The sequence below is a fragment of the Drosophila mojavensis genome, unplaced genomic scaffold, assembly GCF_018153725.1.
Source record: "Drosophila mojavensis isolate 15081-1352.22 unplaced genomic scaffold, ASM1815372v1 contig_74, whole genome shotgun sequence".
Lineage (NCBI taxonomy): Eukaryota > Metazoa > Arthropoda > Insecta > Diptera > Drosophilidae > Drosophila > Drosophila mojavensis.
In genome coordinates, this window is record NW_025318899.1 from 20,616,686 (window position 1) to 20,637,092 (window position 20,407).

Genomic DNA, 20,407 nt, shown 5'->3' on the forward strand with positions numbered 1-20,407 from the left:
ATCAATTTGTCGATAAGTAATTAACCATGCAGTAGCTAAAATCGTATAAAGTATTGAATGCTGACCCTTTATGTAGAAATGAAATAGATATAACATTTAATTTTATATGCACTTAAAACTTTAAAGTAATTTGGAGACTATATTGAATCACGTGACGTTTTAACATCGCTTTTAAGTACCTCAAAAAATAAGCAGGTTATGCGTGATACTCGGACAGCTGAAAACGAGAACTGGAAGAATGTTTGACTCATGTACGCCCTCCTCTGTGATGAGCAACAACTGTTAAGAAGTTAAAAATAATGGTAATCGCTTTAGTTTAAGCATCTCTCAAGCATTATCTATCAACACTCCCATCTGTTCTACATAAACTTGTATTTCTAAAGTTGTCAATTAATACGCAAATTAGAATTGCATTGCTGTATCAAATTTATTTTGAATGCATATAATTTAAGAATTAAAACTCTAATATTAAAAAATATTATCTATTATCTAGTAGAGACTATTTGGCTATGAAATCTCTATCGACTCAGTTCGTTGCCTTAAAGAACACCATATATGTATATACTGTATTGAGTCTGCCCGCCTCCTTCTGCCTGTTGCATACATTTTAACATAAGCATTTTACCCCGATTGCCCATTTTCAATCGATTCACGTCATGAAAATATTTGGGCTCCATTGGCAAATACCTAAGACGAATTTGCCTTGAATGTGCCTAAGAGTTTTCAGCAAATTGGATAACTTTTCATACTTCAGATCTGATCTCTAATTAAATCGCATTTAAAATTATGCATTTAGTTATCAATTGGGAGTTTCAAATAAAGTCACTTATAGAGTTTAGATATCAATCTCAAATTCTGTAAAACCTTTAAAGCATGTTTCTTTTAGATACTCATATATCCAGATTATTATTTCAGTTTGCAGCTCATCTCACTATGAGCATATCGAGTGCAACTGACGTGCAATGGATCGACTGAATGCAAACAATAAATTGTAGCCCACAGATACACAAAACCAAAATTTCCAATAACATATATGTATATAGATAGATACAATGCGCAAATTTTGTTTGGACTACCCGCTAGCAAAAGGGGAAATTCGTTGAGCACCGCGTGGGGTCAGCCACCTAGCTTTTCTCATACATTTCCCAATATACATTTCCAAATATACATTTCCTTAAATTTTCTTTCAAAATCGTGGTAAAATGTTCTTAAGGGCTGTTTATTTCAATAACCTTCATGGTGTCTTATGTGTTACCGTTCATAATTTAATCAGTTGAGCTTTTTAAGTTATTAGACAAACTTATTATCCATGGAATTGACAATTATTTCTCGTTGCGTAATTCGCTATATAAGTAGAAGCCGATTTGCACCTTTTCATTTAGTTGATTTAAAGGCCGCATAATGATGTCCAAAAATCCTCTGGTGTTGTCCGTGGTTGTCGTGGCACTGTTTGGTGTCAGTGTGTTCTGCAAGTGTCAAGATGACCCGACTGGATTTTGTGTCGCCCAAGCACTGCTCCACCCGATTAAGTCCGTGCGGTGTTTTGTGAACGCAAGCACACCGTTTCTAAATGTTACAAACTCGCATTTTAATGAACTTAGCAAGTGCAGCAAGGAACTTGCACCTAATCCGGCCACTAGGGATTTTATAGGTCTCGTTGAAAACATCCTAAGTGTTTTGAATAATATTATTAATTCTTGCGGCAAAAAACCAAATGGCGAACTTGCAGCTGGTTTCTGGTGTGGCACGAGGTCTGTGTATAAATACATCAAGTTGCGAAAGTTGCTTAAGAAGGCGGAAAAAGCTGCCGCAAGTATTGAACAATTCAATAGTTGCGTTTCAAAACATATTTCAAGCTATGTACAAGAGTTTCCCAAATTTCGACTTGCCGTAAATTATTGTATTTTCCATAAAGCACAAAAAGAGTAATTAAGAAATTTGCTCGAATATAATAAAAATGTATACCATACATATGAATACTACCTGCTCATTTATTATTTCGCATATGATCGACTCAATGTGTACAACGAATTGTATCCCAAAGATACACAAACGCCTATTTCTCAATTGCACATATATGATATATATATTAACTAATTTCGATTGGGACTGGCCGCAAGCAAAAGTGGGCAGCCACATAGCTTTTCTCATACATTTACTAATATACATATCCACAAACATTTTTACAAAATTGTTGTAAACTGTTTTTATTAAGGGTTGTTTATTTCAATATAATAAATTTATATTAATTTAGTTTCATTTCACCTTCATGGTGACTTATGTGTTACCGTTCATAATTTTATCAGTTGAGCTTTTTAACTTTGTCTAATACAAACTTATTATCCATGGAATAAGTTGGCTCTATGAGTAGAAGCCGATTGCCACCTATCGATAAAGGCTGATTTTTGTTATCAAAAAATCCTCTAGTGTTGTCCATGTGTGTGCCAGCAGCTGTGAAGAGAGCCCGACTGTATATTGAATCATCAAAGTAATGTTCTACCCGCATCTGCACGGAGAGCTGTAACGTTTGAAAAATTTACCGACGCAATTTTTTTTTACTTAGCCAGTGCAGCAGGGAATTTCCACCCAATCCGACCGCTAAAGATTTTATAGGTCTCCTAAGAGCTAAGAGCGAAAAGGCTGTGTATAGCTGTGTATGTCAAGCCGCGAAAGTTGCTTAAGAAGGTGGAAGAAGCTGCCATAAAGTTTGAACATTTCAATAGTTGCATAGCAAGTAATGTTACAAGCTATGTACGGCACTTTCCACAATTTCAACGTGACTTGAATTATTGTATTTTTCATAAATCATAAAAAGAGTAATTGAGAAATTTAGTAGAATATATTAAAAATCTATACCATACATATGAATACTACCTGCTCATTTATTATTTCGCATATGATCGACTCAATGTGTACAACGAATTGTAGCCCAAAGATACACATAAGCCCATTTCCCAATTGAACATATATGATTGTATATATTAACAAATTTCGATTGGGACTGGCCGCTATCAAAAGTGGATATTTGATGAACACCGCGTGGGGTCAGCCAACTAGCATTTCTCGTAGACTCATTTCCAGATGTTCCGACCGCTGACAGGCCCCACGGTGCGCAATGTCAGGTAATTATATTTTTGGCAAGGGCCCAGATACATTTGTACTTTTTATTTTTTTTTTTTTTTTTTTTTTTTAATTTTTATTTTATTGTCTATGTGTGTGTGTGTATGAGTGTGTGCCCCAAGTGTCCCGCTGTTGCTTGGCAATCGCGCGCGTCTCTAGAGGCAAATGATTTAGTGCCTTGTAAAATAGATTTTTTTTGCTGCTGTAGAATATTCTCAAAATACAAACAATCAATAAATAAAAGTTTAAAATAAAAACTAATTTCGACTTAAATCACTAATTTATAAAGTCAATTATTTTAAATATATTTTAATATATATTTTATCATTTATTCTTCCTTCGTGAACTGAAGTCAGTCAGTACTTACAGCGCAAATTTTGTTTTTCTGCTTTCGAATATCAGTTTGGCCCACTGTATTTACACATATGTGCATATGTGTGTGCGTGTGTTTGCCATTTGGCAACGTCGACCCACTTAATTGCCAATCGGTTGTCAGTGGACGTGCGGTACGCTGTGATCGCTTTGCCCATTAGATCATTATTTTTTATTTATTCGAATTTTTATTTTGATTTTATTTTGATTTTTTTTTTATTCAATAACAGATTTCCGTCAAAACAAACAGAAGGTAAAAATGTGTTAAGATGGGCGAAATTCAGAGGAAAACAAGAAAAGTGCGTCAGCATGCAAATTGTGTTTTTCGGTTTGTATGCCCTGCATATATTTAAAAAGTCTCGAATGGGATATGATATATTTTGACACGGATTGTGATCTGATCGTGATCTATTGTAGATCTTACAGTTTGATTTTAACGAACTATTAATAGCTTGAGTTCGAGATCTTGAATTTGCTTTATTGTTTGCAATGAACAATAAAACGAGGCATATGAAAGATGAATAAGAATTCTTCATAAAATTTTAATATTTATTTATCTAGCCATATTTATTTATATGTATGTACATATATTTTCTACAGAAGAATCTAGGTAGACGTTTTGATTCATATATTTTATGTTCTATTTAAGCTCGCGTACTTCTTTTAGCAAATTTCATATCCCTTTCATTAAAATACTATTATTATACATTTTTGTTCGTTCATATTCACATATTACAATGGCTAGGTATTCTGTAGTCGAGCACAGCCGCCTAGAATACTTTTCTTAGTTGAAAATCTTTTCTGTTGCCGTTCGTCACTTTTCAGCTGTGTGCTTTATATTCTATTCTTCAATTTTGTTGAGTTGTTTTTCCCCATTTTATGCGTCTGTTTATTTGTCTAGCGACTGCAGAGGATTTTAACCTCAGCGTCTTTAAGGCACATGCAACAGTTGTTATGATCAGCTATGATTATCTAAATCTACATGTATCATTATCATTATCTATATCTACCTGTATCTGTATCTGTATCTGTATCTGTATCTGTATTTGTATCTGTATCTGTATCTGTATCTGTATCTGTATCTGTATCTGTATCTGTATCTGTATCTGTATCTGTATCTGTATCTGTATCTGTATCTGTATCTGTATCTGTATCTGTATCTGTATTTGTATCTGTATCTGTATCTGTATCTGTATCTGTATCTGTATCTGTATCTGTATCTGTATCTGTATCTGTATCTGTATCTGTATCTGTATCTGTATCTGTATCTGTATCTGTATCTGTATCTGTATCTGTATCTGTATCTGTATCTGTATCTGTATCTGTATCTGTATCTGTATCTGTATCTGTATCTGTATCTGTATCTGTATCTGTATCTGTATCTGTATCTGTATCTGTATCTGTATCTGTATCTGTATCTGTATCTGTATCTGTATCTGTATCTGTATCTGTATCTGTATCTGTATCTGTATCTGTATCTGTATCTGTATCTGTATCTGTATCTGTATCTGTATCTGTATCTGTATCTGTATCTGTATCTGTATCTGTATCTGTATCTGTATCTGTACCTGTATCTGTATCTGTATCTGCTTATGTTCATATATTTCAAAGCTTATTCGTATCTACTATATCTGTATTCTATATACTTCAGCTTCTGCTGTTGGCTCTTCTATTGGCTATACTCTGCTAATCGTGGTCGTGTTTATTTGATTTGTCTGTATCTCTGTCTAGTCATCTACCGATTAGTTGCTTTCGGTGCTTAGTAGCTTGGACTTGGGTGACTCATAGCTCTGCCTGGGGTTAAACTAAATTCATTGCGACTGTCACGTAGCCCCCATGAGGCGAATGACTATGGCTATACCGAGTGCGATTAGCGAAGAACTTTGGAACGAATCAGCTACGATTAGGCAGATAATGATAAATATTTATTTGTATTTCTTTGTTTCTGTTTTCCTTTTCTTTATTTCATTTTTATTTTGAATGATTGATTGATTGTTGCTCGCTAGACCCAAAAGTTTCCACAGGTCACAATATACAGTTAGTAAAAAATCAAATTAGGTTCTCGATAAAAATACAAAACGCTAAATTGAGTTCATTTGGTAGTCACTTTTTTAATTGTAAAACAATTGCAACTAATTATTTTGCCAACTGAGAAAGGAAAATTCAATTATTTATAACAATTTGACGAGCTTTTTTGTTGTATTTTTCATTTCGATTCCCGCTAAATAATTAACAATGCCGGCTTTTACCTAGCTGCCCATACCGCGCACTCCCTCACTCACTCTCGCTGTCTTTTTTCTATAACTCTCTATCTATCTCTCTCGGTCTTTCTCTCTATCGGCGCATAGCAACAGTCGGGCATTGAATAAGTTTACCTCACCTTGCTCGCTCATGCTGTGCTCGCTCTCAGTTTGCTGACGTATTGAGGTAATTTTATGATTTGCTCAAGCGTTGCGTTTTATTATTGCGAAAGAGTTTCACTCCACTAATACCCTGTGTATTACTTATGTGTCTGTGATCGCATCATCCTTGGTCTTTATACCAGGAGCCTTTGCTAATTGCAAAATTTTTGCAAACAATGCCATTAAAGGGGTTCGCAGTTTCAAAAGATGGCGACTGGAATGGCGTCGAGTGAAAAACTAACTGTAACGGCAACATTACAAGCAACGGTTAAGGGAATGGCGGCGGCGAAATGTTGATCACCGTTTAATTTAGCTGTTGGCGCAGTCACCGTTGCTACTGCTGCTGCTAGCGCTGCCCCTGGCTCTGCTACCGCTTAGCAACAGCAACAGCAAGAGCAGCGAGCAAACTTCATCAGTTCGCAGTGCTCGCGATTCGCCTTTGTCTTATGCTTTGACTCTGTGACGTCGGCTGACGCCAAGGAGGAAATGAATGTCAATTACTCACGTACAAATACATATGTAGATATGCGCATGCATATGTAAATGCATATGAGCATGTGTGTGTGTGTGTCGCTGCCGGCCCCTGACGACAGCCAACGGCGGCGTCTGTCGGTCGCTCTGTCCGTCTGTCGCTCGATTGCAGCAATCGCACGTTTTTGGCTTTTGATTTTGTTTCTTTACTTTTCTGTTCATTTTTTTTTTTTTTTTTTTTTTTTTTTTGTCTTTTCTGCTGCCTTGGTTTATCAGACGCAGCGAAATGAAAGTAGCAGCCGCAACATTTGCATAGGCGCCACAAAGAGACGTTAACCTTTCGCGTTTGTCGCCAGTTGGCCCCCGATACAGCTGCAGAGATACTGAGATACACAGAGAGATACAGAAAGAGCGAGAGAGATAGAGAGATAGCTACAGATATTCATTTTCGCTGGCTTTGATTGATTGTTACCTTCATTGATCGTATGCTAATTAATTTCAACATTTGTTTTCTTTTCCTTTTGATTGTTTTTTTCTTTTCCAGTTTGTTAATATTGAGTTTGGCTCGGCCATATCATTGAACTCTGCTAAATTTATGCAGTGCATAACCCAAAACTGGGCCATAAAACACATGCAAAACACACTGCGGGATAAGTGCTAGTGGATACTCTGTAAATGAGTTTACGTAAAAAAAAATAATAAAAAATTGGCATGAGATCTAAAAAGATCTGAGCAATTAGTAGAGTACCTGTTATACGAAATTGTAACTCTTTATATTTATATTAATATTTAACGAAAGTACTTTCTTGAGACAATGCGAAAGTCGGATTATCAAAGGAATAAAGATCTAGATCTTGAGTATCTCAAAAATTTGTAAGACGATCTTCAATCATTTATGAAGTACGTTTTATATAAATATATTTGATTATTTATACAGATTCTATATAAAGTATGTTTAAAATATATATAAATTATCACTCAATTATAGTATCTTGTAACATAAGAAAATATACACATTAGGATAATTCTCTAAAAATATTTGCTCTTAGACTTATTGATTACATTTTACAGTTATGTTTGTCGATCAGTATTGTTTTAATAATATATGTTTTGAAGCTTAATAATTACAGGGTATAGTCTGAAATCTGTACGTCCAGCTGATTTAACGGTATTCCAGACCTTTCCAACAATTTGGCAGTGTGCAGCTGTTCGCTGTTCAATTGTTACATCAGTGCAAACTCAAATCGATATTTACATACGTAATCCAAATAAATAAACAAACAACAATTTAGTGAACAATACTACTTATATGCAAATAATGAGCATTTTTTTTTTTTTTTTTTTTTTTTTTACTTACAGCCAAAATGCTGACGCAAAAGGCGACGCTTCGCAGATTTTGATGCGCTGCAAAGACGAAAAACAAGAAAACAAATTCTACGTATGCATATACATATATATATATATATATATGTATATATACATATACATACAAATATATATTTCCGATTTTTCGCACGATTTATAATGCGCACAATCACATTTTGTATGATAATTGACTCTACATATATTGTAGATACATACATATATATGTATATGTCCATGTATGTGTATACATCTCTGGAACTTTAGCTGTTATCAAAGCTAATTGCATTAATTGTTCGATAATTATTTGTTCTTACAATTAATAGCTAAAAGGAACTTTTGTAAATGTCGAGTAAATAACAAAACTGCAAACGTCAAATGTGACAAAAACAAATTTAATCAGATAATCCGCTCAAACCGGAAATAATTGATGCACTCGTGATTAGAACAAACAATTTATGGTTAGAGTTCAATTTCGATGCGATCTGATGCAATGATGAGCTTCATGTTTGACCTAATCAATAATGATAGTAATTTATTTATTATATACATTTAGTTTTGTATGTATGTAAATACGTATGTTTGTATGTTATATGCATGAATGGGCAGCTGTGTATAGAGAGCACTAATTGTAAGATAAACTCAATAATACGAAAACAATTTCAGGCAAATATTAAGATTAACAGATGTTTTATTAAGTTAGATGCAGTTTGGTTATTAGATAAAAAACTTCAGGGCTTTAAAAGGAAAAGCAAACAGCATTTAGTAGTTTATGATGAACAGTAGTGTATGAGAAGGTAAATATGCAAATATATAGTATAAATATTTATTTACATGTCTATATCGATATCTTTAATTTTTTTTTTTTTTTTTTTTTTTTTTTTTTTTGCAAATATCTTATCGACGAATAGTTCAATTTTCATTTGGCTCAAATTTTTAAATAATTGTACTAAGAGCTACTATTATAAGTTATAGAAAGTTTTCTAGAATTAAATGCAAATTCCTTCAATCAAAATGTGGTAATAATTTTTTTTTAAATGACCAAAAATACGATAGGAGGAAGAAATATGCATACATATTTATATAGATATATGTACATGCATGACTAGAATTCTTAACTAGATTCGATTCTTAACTAGAAAGTTTGATTTATCGCTAAGACCCATCAACTGCCTCTCTATGCGATTTTCACTTTCACTTAACAATTAAACGAATCGCTCCCAAGGAAGCTGTTGACTTTAATTACAAGTACGCTCGACTGTGATCAAGAATTGTGCTGTGCATGCTCGAGCATTCAGCGACACGTTCGCAAGCAACTACTATGAGCCACCCAATGAGTGCCTGTGTGTAATTAGTGCCGGGTGTCAGTCAGAGCCTGGCGACACGTGATTTCGACGTCATATGCGGCGGACCCCTGCTTAAACTTTGGAGCTACCTTTGAGGGTGCCGGCTGCCGGCTGTTGGTTGTCGACTGACGGCTGTCGGCTTTGATTACCATACGAATTCCGCACGTGAGCTCGTGGTCGTCTTCCTTGTTCGTTACGTCACAGCTCATCCAGCTGACGACGGCGTGAATTGTATGTGCTGTGACGCCACGACCTCCACATGGACCCTAGGCAGCTAGCTCAGCTGCTAGCTGAGGTGCTAGCTACGTCGCGTCCGTGTCCGTGTTCGTGTCCGTGTCCGTGTCATTTGGTCAACGTGTCTGTCATCATAGTTGCGGGCCTTTTGGCTACGTGACTGCAGCAGCATGAAAATTCAGTTTTAATAACCATTTAATTCCGAATATGCTTACACATGGCATATATATAATTTCATCAGCAATTTGCATACATAATGACACGACAAACGTAAGCAAAGTGAAATTCTTATTAGAATAAACAAATCTTGAGCTATCAGTAGAGCGATCTAGTTACCAAGCTGAAGCTATCAATGAACTAGGTCTATATGTATATATTTACAAATGCATATACAAATATATATAATTATATATCAAATTCTTGCCAGACTTCAATTTGTAAGAGAATTATTTACAAATATACTGCAATTTGAATAATGTTCTTCACTAAAAAACTAGAAGAGGGATACAAGATTAAATAAAACTTAGCCAAATCGGTTCAGTCAATACGAGCATTACCGACTGCAGCATACTCATTCACGGCCCAAACACACAATCAATATGCTCTTTACACTTTCATTAATGAGTATAAAAACCATACAAGCTGAAGATAGCCTGGTTGAAAAATTTGGAATTATATCACACCTGCGGCACAAGTGTCACCATTTGCTTGGATCGCTTAAGTAATTTCTGTGCTCCATAAACTTAATACTTAAACAGCATTACGGAGTGCTCCAAAAATTGGGATGGCAATGGCCCGGTTAACAGCGCAGCACAGCGCAGATGCATCAAGTGTAAAGCGCACAAAATTGCTACCATAAAAAAAGAGACACAAATGCTTCACTCCAGAGTGAAAACTTTCGCCCATATACACAGAGTGAGACAGAGAGAGAGAGGGAGCAAATGATAGAGAGATAGACTCACTCACACACACTTGCTGATAGAAGATGGCAAATAGTGCGATTCGTTGTCGAAAAATTGGAAATTATGATGATCAAGGCGGCTCCGGCCAGGGAAGGGCGCACCCAGCCCAGCTTGTCCGAAAAAAAATATAGAAAAAAGAGCAGAAAAATTAAAAAATAAATACAAAAAAAAAAAAGCGCAGAAAATAATAAAACTAAAGCCCTGGCTACGCACTGCAAACGGGTGCGCCGCAGCAACAGCTAAGGCTAGAGATACAGCTACAGTTACATCCACATCCACATCCACATCTACATCTACATCTACATCCACATCTACATCTGTGATATGGCGCAAGGCAAGCCATGCAGTGGCAAAGGCAAGGCGAGGCAAAGTTTGGGAGTCGTAAAAAGCGCCCGCGTCTGGCGTTTAAATTTATGACTAGTTGAGGCGCGAGTGACGCTGATAGATGATAAACCTCCTCCTATACCATATATATACTCCATACATAAGTGTGTTTGTGTGTTCATGGAGCTGCTGCTGTTGCTGCTACAGTCGTTATTATGGCAGTCGTAAAGCTGCAAAGTGGACGCTGCTGAACGTTGAGCGCTTGTCCAACTGGAACAAAGTCATCAAAAATTAGCTCGACTGGAGCGCCTCTTGCGACACACTCGACATTATCGCAAGCAACTGCCAGATGCGAAAACTCATTCTCATTACACGCATTGACAGCCCTCATTTATTTATCAATTTCCATTTGCCCACCAGAGCTCGCACTGTTCGCAATTAGTCCGGGCAATTTGGATAAAGTATACGAAAGACGAAAGACTTATCTAGAGGGACTTTTATGCTATGCTTTGGATTTAGAATGTACACATTAGTCTCTGATAACCCTATCTTAAATAATTTGAATTGGCTTAGTTATAGACACTGTTTTTGGATTAGTTAAAAAAAAATAAATAAAATAAAGTAAAGTAAATAAACAAGTTGCATTCGATTATTTCTTCATCTGCATTGTCTCTATAGGATTTTAATTGATGTAGAAAGTAATTTAGATTATTTACCAAGAATTATTTTATTATGCTATCGACAGTAGCACAATAACAATATACATACTATATCATGCTCATTTAATGAATTTATTATTTTAATATTAATTATTATTATTATTTATTTATTTTTTATTTTTTTTTTTTTATTTATTTTATTTTATTTTATTTATTTATTTTTTTTTTTTGACTTCAAATGCATATAAAACATATTTTACAAATTAAAAGAGTGTAAATAGCAAAATTAACTTAGGAATTAATAGTATATCAAAGTAGTATATTAACCATAACTAACAAAAATTATATAGAAACAAAAAACACCATTAAAAGCTTTAAATAATAATGTTACTCACTGTATATTAATCATTTAGTTTTTGTTTATATTTTTTTAAATCATTATTTATCATATAAATTGAATATAGTAAATTAATTAATTAATTAAATTTCAGACTAAAAACGTTTCTTTTAATATTTTCACCAAATCTCAGTTTCTTTAAATTGATTGATAAATTGTAAAATTATTTTGCAATACAATTATTTAATATTGCTAAAATTATTATCTCAAGGTTAATAACTAACTCTTGCAATTATTCTATAAATAACAATAATTAATATATTCTTCTTTTTTTAAAAGCTTTAAAATATATATTTTATTAAATATGGTTTTTAATAAAATACATAAATTTATGCTATAATGTTCAGCCTGTAATTTATTTATAAATATAAATAAAATATATTTATTTATCATCTAATTCACTTAGCTCTTAGGCTTTATAGCTTTGGATTTAACTTCCTTTATTCCTTAAGTAAAACTGCTTCCATTTAATCATCGCAAATTATATATGCTCCTGAATCACATATTATTTATAATTACATTACGTTTAATATGACTCGCATTATTCTGTGTGCTTCGCTTGAACTTTCTGGCTTATCTTTACTTCTGATTCTGGCTGCTTTTGTGAATTAGACAGCGACGATGGTAGAATGTGCACATCTAGTACTTTTGTAGTATGCAAAGCTGAACTCTTCCGTTCCCGTTTTCGTTCTAGATCTAGTCCCAATTTCAGATTCAGCCGTTGCTAAAGTCGAGCTAGCAAAGCGGCATATTAACATTTGTTTTTTGTCTTTTTTTTCTTTTCGACGAGACTTGATTTCATTGTTGTTGTTGTTATTGTTGTTGGGATCGTCGCATGGTTGGCTGCATGAAACGCACCAAAGAGTGACAATGGCCCATGGATGGCAGCCAGGGAACCGTATCCGTATCCAAAGTTGGCTCTGGCCAAACGCGCACAATGGCGCCCAGTTTGGTGAAAAGCTGAGCGCATTTACAAGCTCCACAAAGCCAGGCAGGGGAACACACACACACATACACACACACACATCATCATCATCACACACACACATACAGCCGAAGCACGTCTACGTTGTATACATAATTCGCTCCATTGTTTCATATGCATTTTTCGTCTTGCCACCAGCAGAACAGTAGTATGAGAGGGGGTTGGGGAGAGGAAACGGTAGACAATACCCTTAGTTGCTAGCAATTAGTTTCAGATACAGATACAGCTACGACTGCAGGTACAGGTACACATATACATACAGCCACACATACAGTTACATATACAACAGCAAACAGACATCGGAGCACAGTTTCACCATTTGCCATTGGCGAAAGTTCCATTTGCCGGGTGAAAGATTGAAGATTAAACATTCTGCGTTAATCCAGATACGTCATAGTGCAGATTACTCAGCGCTCTGATTAGGGCTTAGAACATGCACAACTTTTCAAATCAATTATGAATGCGAACACAAAGGGGAGCTGAATAAGCTGTGCAAGCATAATAATTTGTAAATTTAATAAATAATTAATTAATGAAAAACTAATTGTGTATAAAACAATATTAAATTTAATTTACCATTTTATCTCTAATACAATCACTGAAGATTTTCTGTATATATATATAATGGGTTTCTGTTGTTTCTAACAAAATATTAAGCAATTCAGAATATAGATTTTATTCTTATAACTTTCTAAAGCTTCTGACTTGCATAAATGCATTTTCAATTTCGCAGTTTCTCTACCATTGAATGTTTGTTTGGAGTTCACATTTAAATTTTTAAATTTTTTATTTATTTATTTATTAATTTTTTTTTTTTTTTTTTTTTTTTTTTTTTTTTTTGCTTGATAAGATTACACAAAAATAATAAGAATTTCATTTCAACAAAAAAAAAAACTTTAGAACCTTTTCCTTATAAATAAATCAAAATGAATCCCTAACTAGCAAACAATATTAATAAGTCTGATAAAAAGCCATAGATTCCTTAATAATAAATATGTATCAAAAGCTTTATATGATTTTTAAAATATATTTAAGACAATATATATGAATTCGTGATGTCGATAAACCCCATCAACCTAGAATTATCTCCGAATCTAATAATAATTCGCCAAACGTGTGAATCATCCTCACTCCAAATACAACAAATTCAGCCCAACGCTAAAAATCTATACTTTTAATGGAAATTTAATATAAATATGAATTTGTGCTTCATTTTCACAGCTGGCTGATGTCGCTAAGTTTATTCTTAATGAAATTTCAAACCAAACGCAATAAAAATAATAATAAATAGTTTCTGAAATAGAATACTATATGAAACTCTCAAATAACATACAGATAATTAGTTAAATTTTCAATTAATATCTTGAAATTGCTCGTTGTTTGGAATAATTAATTTTTTGTAAATGTTCGCTTTAGATTTTTCTTCAATCTAAAATTTAGATATATCTCTTATTGAGCATTAAATAAATTAAATATCATTAGTTTTGAAGATCATTTATAAGACAAATATAATTATTATATAAATATAAAAATCTGAAATAAAAAAACACAAAAAAAAAATTATTATAACTATGAAATATGTATATACTATTTAAATAACGATCAGTTCTTAACCCTGTTTCATTTGCAACTCATTTATATTGTAACTTACTCTCTGGCTTGTGGTCAGATCAGCTGTGCCTGGGTGTTCATTTAAAATGTAGTTTGCTGTATTCCACTCTCCAGCCAATTGCAAGCTGTTTAGTCAAGTTGGGCGAAAGGCTTTACGGCCAATTCTGTCCATGAGGTTAGGGCCCCGGGCAATGAGCAATAAAAGGTCTGTCGATGGCATAAGCGTTCAACTTTGCTGCTGATTAAAGTGCAACAGCGAACATGACAGATAGACAGACAGACGACAGATAAACGACAGACAAAGAGACAGCCAGACAGAGGAACAGGTAGAGTGGGAGCAGGAGACACGTAACACGACACAAAAGAGGGAAGAGAGACGATATAGGCGGGGGAGGAGCGGAGGTCTCTGATCGTTAGTTCAAAGAAGCCCCACAAGTTGAATGAATAACTGCCTCGACATAGGTGGTAAATGGCAAATGCTGGCTAGCCAGCTAAGGGCCATCGAATGAAGGGGGCGGGGTCGGACCATAGCACGGCGTGATACAGGCAATTAAACAATTGTAAACCAATTGATACACACGCTCATTAATTAAATTAAATGATGGAGAAACAAACTAAACGAAGAGAAAAGCAACCACAGCACCACTAAACCACTGAGCCACATGCGTCGGCCATACAATATAACACAGAGAACAAGAGCAGAGAGAGTGAGCGAGAGAGGGGGGGGGGTGTCAGTGGAGAGTGAAGAGGCTATACCACAACAATCAATCATGCCAATTAGTTTTAATGGGCCCCCTTCGCACACAGTAGCCGAAGAACTCAGATGCAACTCAATGGCTCAGCTGGCTGAATGGCCAGGCCGGGCAGGAGGAGGCTGCGAGCGTGGCTGCAATTAAAGCCCAGAACCGGCTAAAACTGTCTGGCTATGGCTATGGCTACAGCTATGGCTGCGGCTGCGGCCTGCTCGTTAGCTGGCCCTCGAGCTGGCTGCGAATCTAGGATCCGGGATCTGTTTGCAGCCTCAGCTGTTCCACAGCTGTTGTTGCCTCGGCCTTTTATGTCGGCCATAAAATTTTGCTAAAATTGTCCAACTGCAGCTGATGGCATGTAATCAGCACATTGCTGATGAGCTACAGCAACAACAACTAAAGCAACAACAGCAACAACAACAACTAAAGCAGCAGCAGCAACTCCACCTCATGCCCAACGGCAATGGGCGACAATCAAGACACTCAGCGGCATAAATTAAATGTCGGCAATTAAATGCAATTCGCAAACTCAGACCCCATTTAGAGCCCCGCGATGTGCAGCAGAGAGCGGATGACTCACGATGTGGCCAAACAGGAAGACGTTCACCTCTGCTCGAATCGTAATGCTGTCTAAACAAAAACTGGGCAGAGTGCCAAACGAGAATTTCCACAGTTTCTTATGCTAAGCATTTTACAGTTATACGCTGGATTATTATGCCTACATATTCTATGGTAAACTGGAGTCCCATCATATATATCTACGTGCTCTATGTCAAATCTCCTTTTTTTGTGACTGAGACAGTTTCCTTTGTTAATTAGAGAATATCGCCTCTCTAAGTGATTCACATGATATAGTGAGTGAAGTCTTTGAAGTCTGCTTTGGCAGACGTGGCTCTGCCTTTCTCTCTGTCTCTGTCACTTTTTCTCTTTCTTTCTCTCTCATACTCTTTCCCCCTCTCTCACTCTCTATCTCTTCTGTTTCTCTACAGAGCTTATAAAAAAGTTTATACGCACTCTACCTCTCTCTCTCTATCCATCTTACTCTAACTTTCTCAATTCATCTTTCTCGCTCTCTCTCTCTCTCTCTCTTTTCATCCATCTGTGTTACTGTTTCTTTCTCTCTGGGTCTCTATATATTCCAATTATCCGTAGTATAATTCTTCCCTCTCTGCCTTTTTCTCTCTTCACCTTTCTCCAATTCTATCTTCATTTTTCGCTGCACCTCTTCAAACCCAACAATCCTTTTTGCCCTACTCTCGCGCTTACTCAGTCACTCTCTCCCTCTCTCTCTCTCTCTCTTTATCTCTTATCCCCTCTCTATTTTTCGATATTTCTCTTCTCCCTCTCTATTTACTCTATCAGTCACAGCGTTGCACTCTCTCTCTATCTTTTATTCCCACACTTTTCTGTTTATTTTTCTATCTCTTGACTCTTCGCAAGTTAACTAGATCCATCCATCAATCCTTCCCACCTCTAATTTATTGAACCCATATATTTTAATTAAAACTGTCTCACCTCTTACAAAGTTTTTTTTTTCAAATCAGACTGCTGCTGCTCTTCGATAAGTCTATCAATTATTTTTTAGCCCACTTGTCGTATCTATAGAGGCGAACAACCAGGTCGAGGAACACCTATTAAGTTTAACTTCTCGTTGACCGATAAGAACTAACAAGGCAGAGAGTTCAAGCAACTTTAACGAATGAAAATAACAAAGTTAGAGCAGCTAAAAAGTGTTGTCAATGAAAGTGCATTCCGATAACGGACTATCGATCACTGAACTCGAATCGAACACAAGTCGTGCACACAGTTGACCGAAATTGGCTCAAATGTGTTATAACTTTTTTGGCCAAGAGTCTGCAGCGAATTGGAGTACAGTGAACCCAGTCCAGTGCTCAGCACTGAAAATTATTTATGGAGGTGCAATGTACTCGATGATTTGATAACCTGTTGATCGTGACACGCTAAGTAAACTCAAACACACAGGGGGCGGGGCGGAGGGGGAGGCAAATAGAAGGGGCGTGCACGGCCTTGATTCGAACGACAAAGTTCAGTTAAGCTTGATTCAATATTTTTACAGCTGTCACGCTATATTAATTGGAATTTAATTTCTTGTCAACAGAAGAGAGAAACAGATGCACTCGCTCAGGTAGTCGAACCCATAGAAAGTATATTCAAATGGATTATGCTAAGAAATATATCGAAACAGCACTTACTGATAATTATGATAATAATAGTAATAAGAGTAATACTAATGACTTTTGCTGGAAACGAAAATTTGCAGCAATTTTCCAATTGTTGGAGACTGCAACAGCGCCTGACTTTCCATGAGCTTTTCCTCAGCTAGATGTTTTCTAAGTAATCAATTTGATCGTTTCTTGGCTCGTCGTTTTTATTCACTCTTTCTCTCTCTCTGTCTCTCTCTCTCTATCTCTGTTTCTTTCTATGATTTTCAGTAGGTTTATTCACCGTTGTCGCTGTTAGTTGAAGTTGTCGCTGTTGTTTGTTAGTCTAAGTCGATTGCCGGCCAGCGATTTGTTGCCAAGCGCAGCTTTCCTATATACTCACATACATACACATATAGCAGCAGATATATATATGTGTATATACATATATGTGGCTTTTTTGTTCGTCTTATTTTCTTATGGGTTGTTATTGCTAATGCCTTGGCTTGGTTGTTTGCTGGTCTGTTTGCTCGCTCGCCGACTTGTTGCTGCTGTTGCTTTTGCTGTTGCTGTTGCTGTTGCTGCCTCGTAATCAACGCTAACGATCGCTTGCCATTGCCAAGCTGCGCTACACCGAGTGGGAGTTGTGGGCTACATTGATACTTTATATCAGCTGCTCATGGCTACTATTATATATCAAATGAAATGCAAATATATATTTATTGCGCGTTAAGTTTATAAATACTGGAGTAAAATTTGATTTAAGAGATTTTTAATCTATTATAGACTCATACCATACCAGAGCAAGTATTAAAATACTATATCATACATCAAATTCTGCGTGAAATCTTTTTTCCTTACTCTATGTCACAATGAGTACTAAAATATATTTTCATACTTAAATGTTGACTGTAAAGTCATAATATTATTTTATTAATATTTTATAATCATTCTGTTCTAAACTTTTTTTTTCAAAATCGCTATTTCAAAAATAGTATTAAATGTTTCCATTATATCAGTATTTAAATACTGACTGCTTAACTTATATTTTAAAGAAATATAGTTTTATATTCTGTAAGTAAAACTAATATTGAGAAATATCTAAAATTAATTTTTTATTTTATTTTATTTTATTTTATTTATTTTTTTTTTTTTTTAGATATATTGATATTGGAAAATATAAAATTTTCAATTTATCATTAATGAAATATTTTTAAAATTAATTTTAATTAACATACAAATTGAACATGAAAATCATAAGAAAAAGTTTTTCAAAATTCTTTAAAATATCAATTTATTTTAGAATTATTGAAACACTGATATTAAAAAATATTTTGAGACATATAAAAATTTACAAATCAGTTTTTAAATTCATTTTAATGAATATACAAATTGAAATTGAAAATCATTTAAATTTGTCGAGGTTTCTTGAAATTTAAATTCTTTGAGAATTATTTGAATACATTTATATTATAAAATAATACGAAATATAAAAATTAAAATTGAAAGAAAATGTTTTGCATATTAATTTTAATTAATATATATATTAAAACTGAAAGTCATAAATTCACTTTTGAGATATACAAAGCTGGCAGATCTTTCGCTTAAATTATCCATATACAACCAGCTGATATCTGATGGTAGCGCATTCGGTGTGTCGGCCAGGCCGAATCAAACCATATTCATGTCTTTAACAAAGTTGTGTGCAGCTTTTCGTTGTTGGCATCATTGTTGTCGTTGTCGTTGTTGTTGGGTAACAACAACAGCTGATGTCTGTCGTCAGATAATGATGAATAACTGTGCTGTTGCGACTGTAACACACACACACACACATACATACGTATATACACGTACAGAAACTGCTTCGGTTAAAGGGGAAAATGGGTGAAATTCAAAATAAATCGCTGGCAAAGCAAAGTCGAGCCTCAACAACCGAAGCAGCGAACCAACTAAACAACCGAACAACCGGGCTACCTGTGTCCGTGTTTGTGCCTGTGTCTGTGTATCTGTATCTAAAGCGCCTTAGTTGCATTTGACACCCAGCGGCCATAATTCACCGGCCTCCACTCTGGACTCGCCATTAGGGGCGTGCCACGGCGAGGCGAGAGAGTTGGACTGAGGGAGCTGTGGACTTGGGGGGGCGGGGGGGTAACTGCTGATAATTTGGTCACGAAACAAGTTTCTCGAGCCGAGCCAGTTAACTAACAAGCGAGCATATAGTCGTAACAAGAGGCTCGATAAGATGTGCCACATAAATCGATGAGTCATTTGACAGGTTCCTGTTAACCTACTCAGCCCCAATCCTCTTCAACCGTCACCCGCCACCGCCACCGCCACCGCCACCGCCACCGCCATCGCCCCTGCCTCCTGCTGCAGCTCTTCTCGAAAGTGTTGGCCTTATCACCGAAAAACTTGACTGAGCCATTGTTGCTGTGGCCCATTTGCATATCTCTGGGTCGAGCATGTTTCGCCTCTAGTCTGTGCGTATACATTTAATGACCGTTGCTCCAGATACGCCTCGCGTCCCCCTTAATTTTCCAACTAGATCTGGGCCGGAGTGCATTTCTCTAATTGGAAATTTCGTAGTGCTGTTTATTATTTGGCTTTGTCTTATCAGATTTGCAAGCAGCATAAAAGTTAAGTTTTCCTTTTTTTTTTCTTTGTTTGTATTGTTTCTTGTATTGTTTTTGTTTTTATTGTTTTTAATGTGAAACGTGACGAAATCAAATGATTTACTTAGCTCAGCATTTCAAATGACTTTTGCACAGATTTTAGAAAGTTTGCGCAGCCACTCGATGGGAGAGTTTCGAGAAGTGATTTATAGGAAATGGAGTTCTATATAACAAATGTGTATCACATTCATTTGAAAAGCTTTCTCTGACTTCAATTCACATTTCATTTTGATGAGGCTAATCCATCTAAATTCTATATAAATATATACTATATATTTTTTATTATTATTTATTATTCACATTAGCTTATGAGTTATATTAATTTACAATTTTAATGTCTTTTCAGCTATGGTAAATTATCTTTTTATGACTTGTTTTGAAGTAGTAAAAAAGTAAGTAGAAAAAAAATTGTTGTAAAAACAAAGCCGAAGTATTATTACTTAAAACTAAAAAGCTTGTATTATATTAGTCATATGCAACTGTTTTAAATTAGACAAATGTTTCTAATATTCTCTATATATCTAGCCTGCCAAACACTTATTAAATATTTGCCTCATTGAGAGGATTTCATATCATTTT

General features: G+C 35.3%; 1 long non-coding RNA gene across 1 annotated transcript; it reads left to right on the forward strand.

The window, feature by feature from the left end:
• Positions 1-1,376: 1,376 nt before the first annotated feature.
• LOC122757593 lies at positions 1,377-2,868 on the forward strand. Its single transcript, XR_006357690.1, has 2 exons — positions 1,377-2,488; positions 2,564-2,868. It is a non-coding gene; the product is annotated as an uncharacterized LOC122757593 (long non-coding RNA).
• The last annotated feature ends 17,539 nt before the right edge of the window (positions 2,869-20,407 follow it).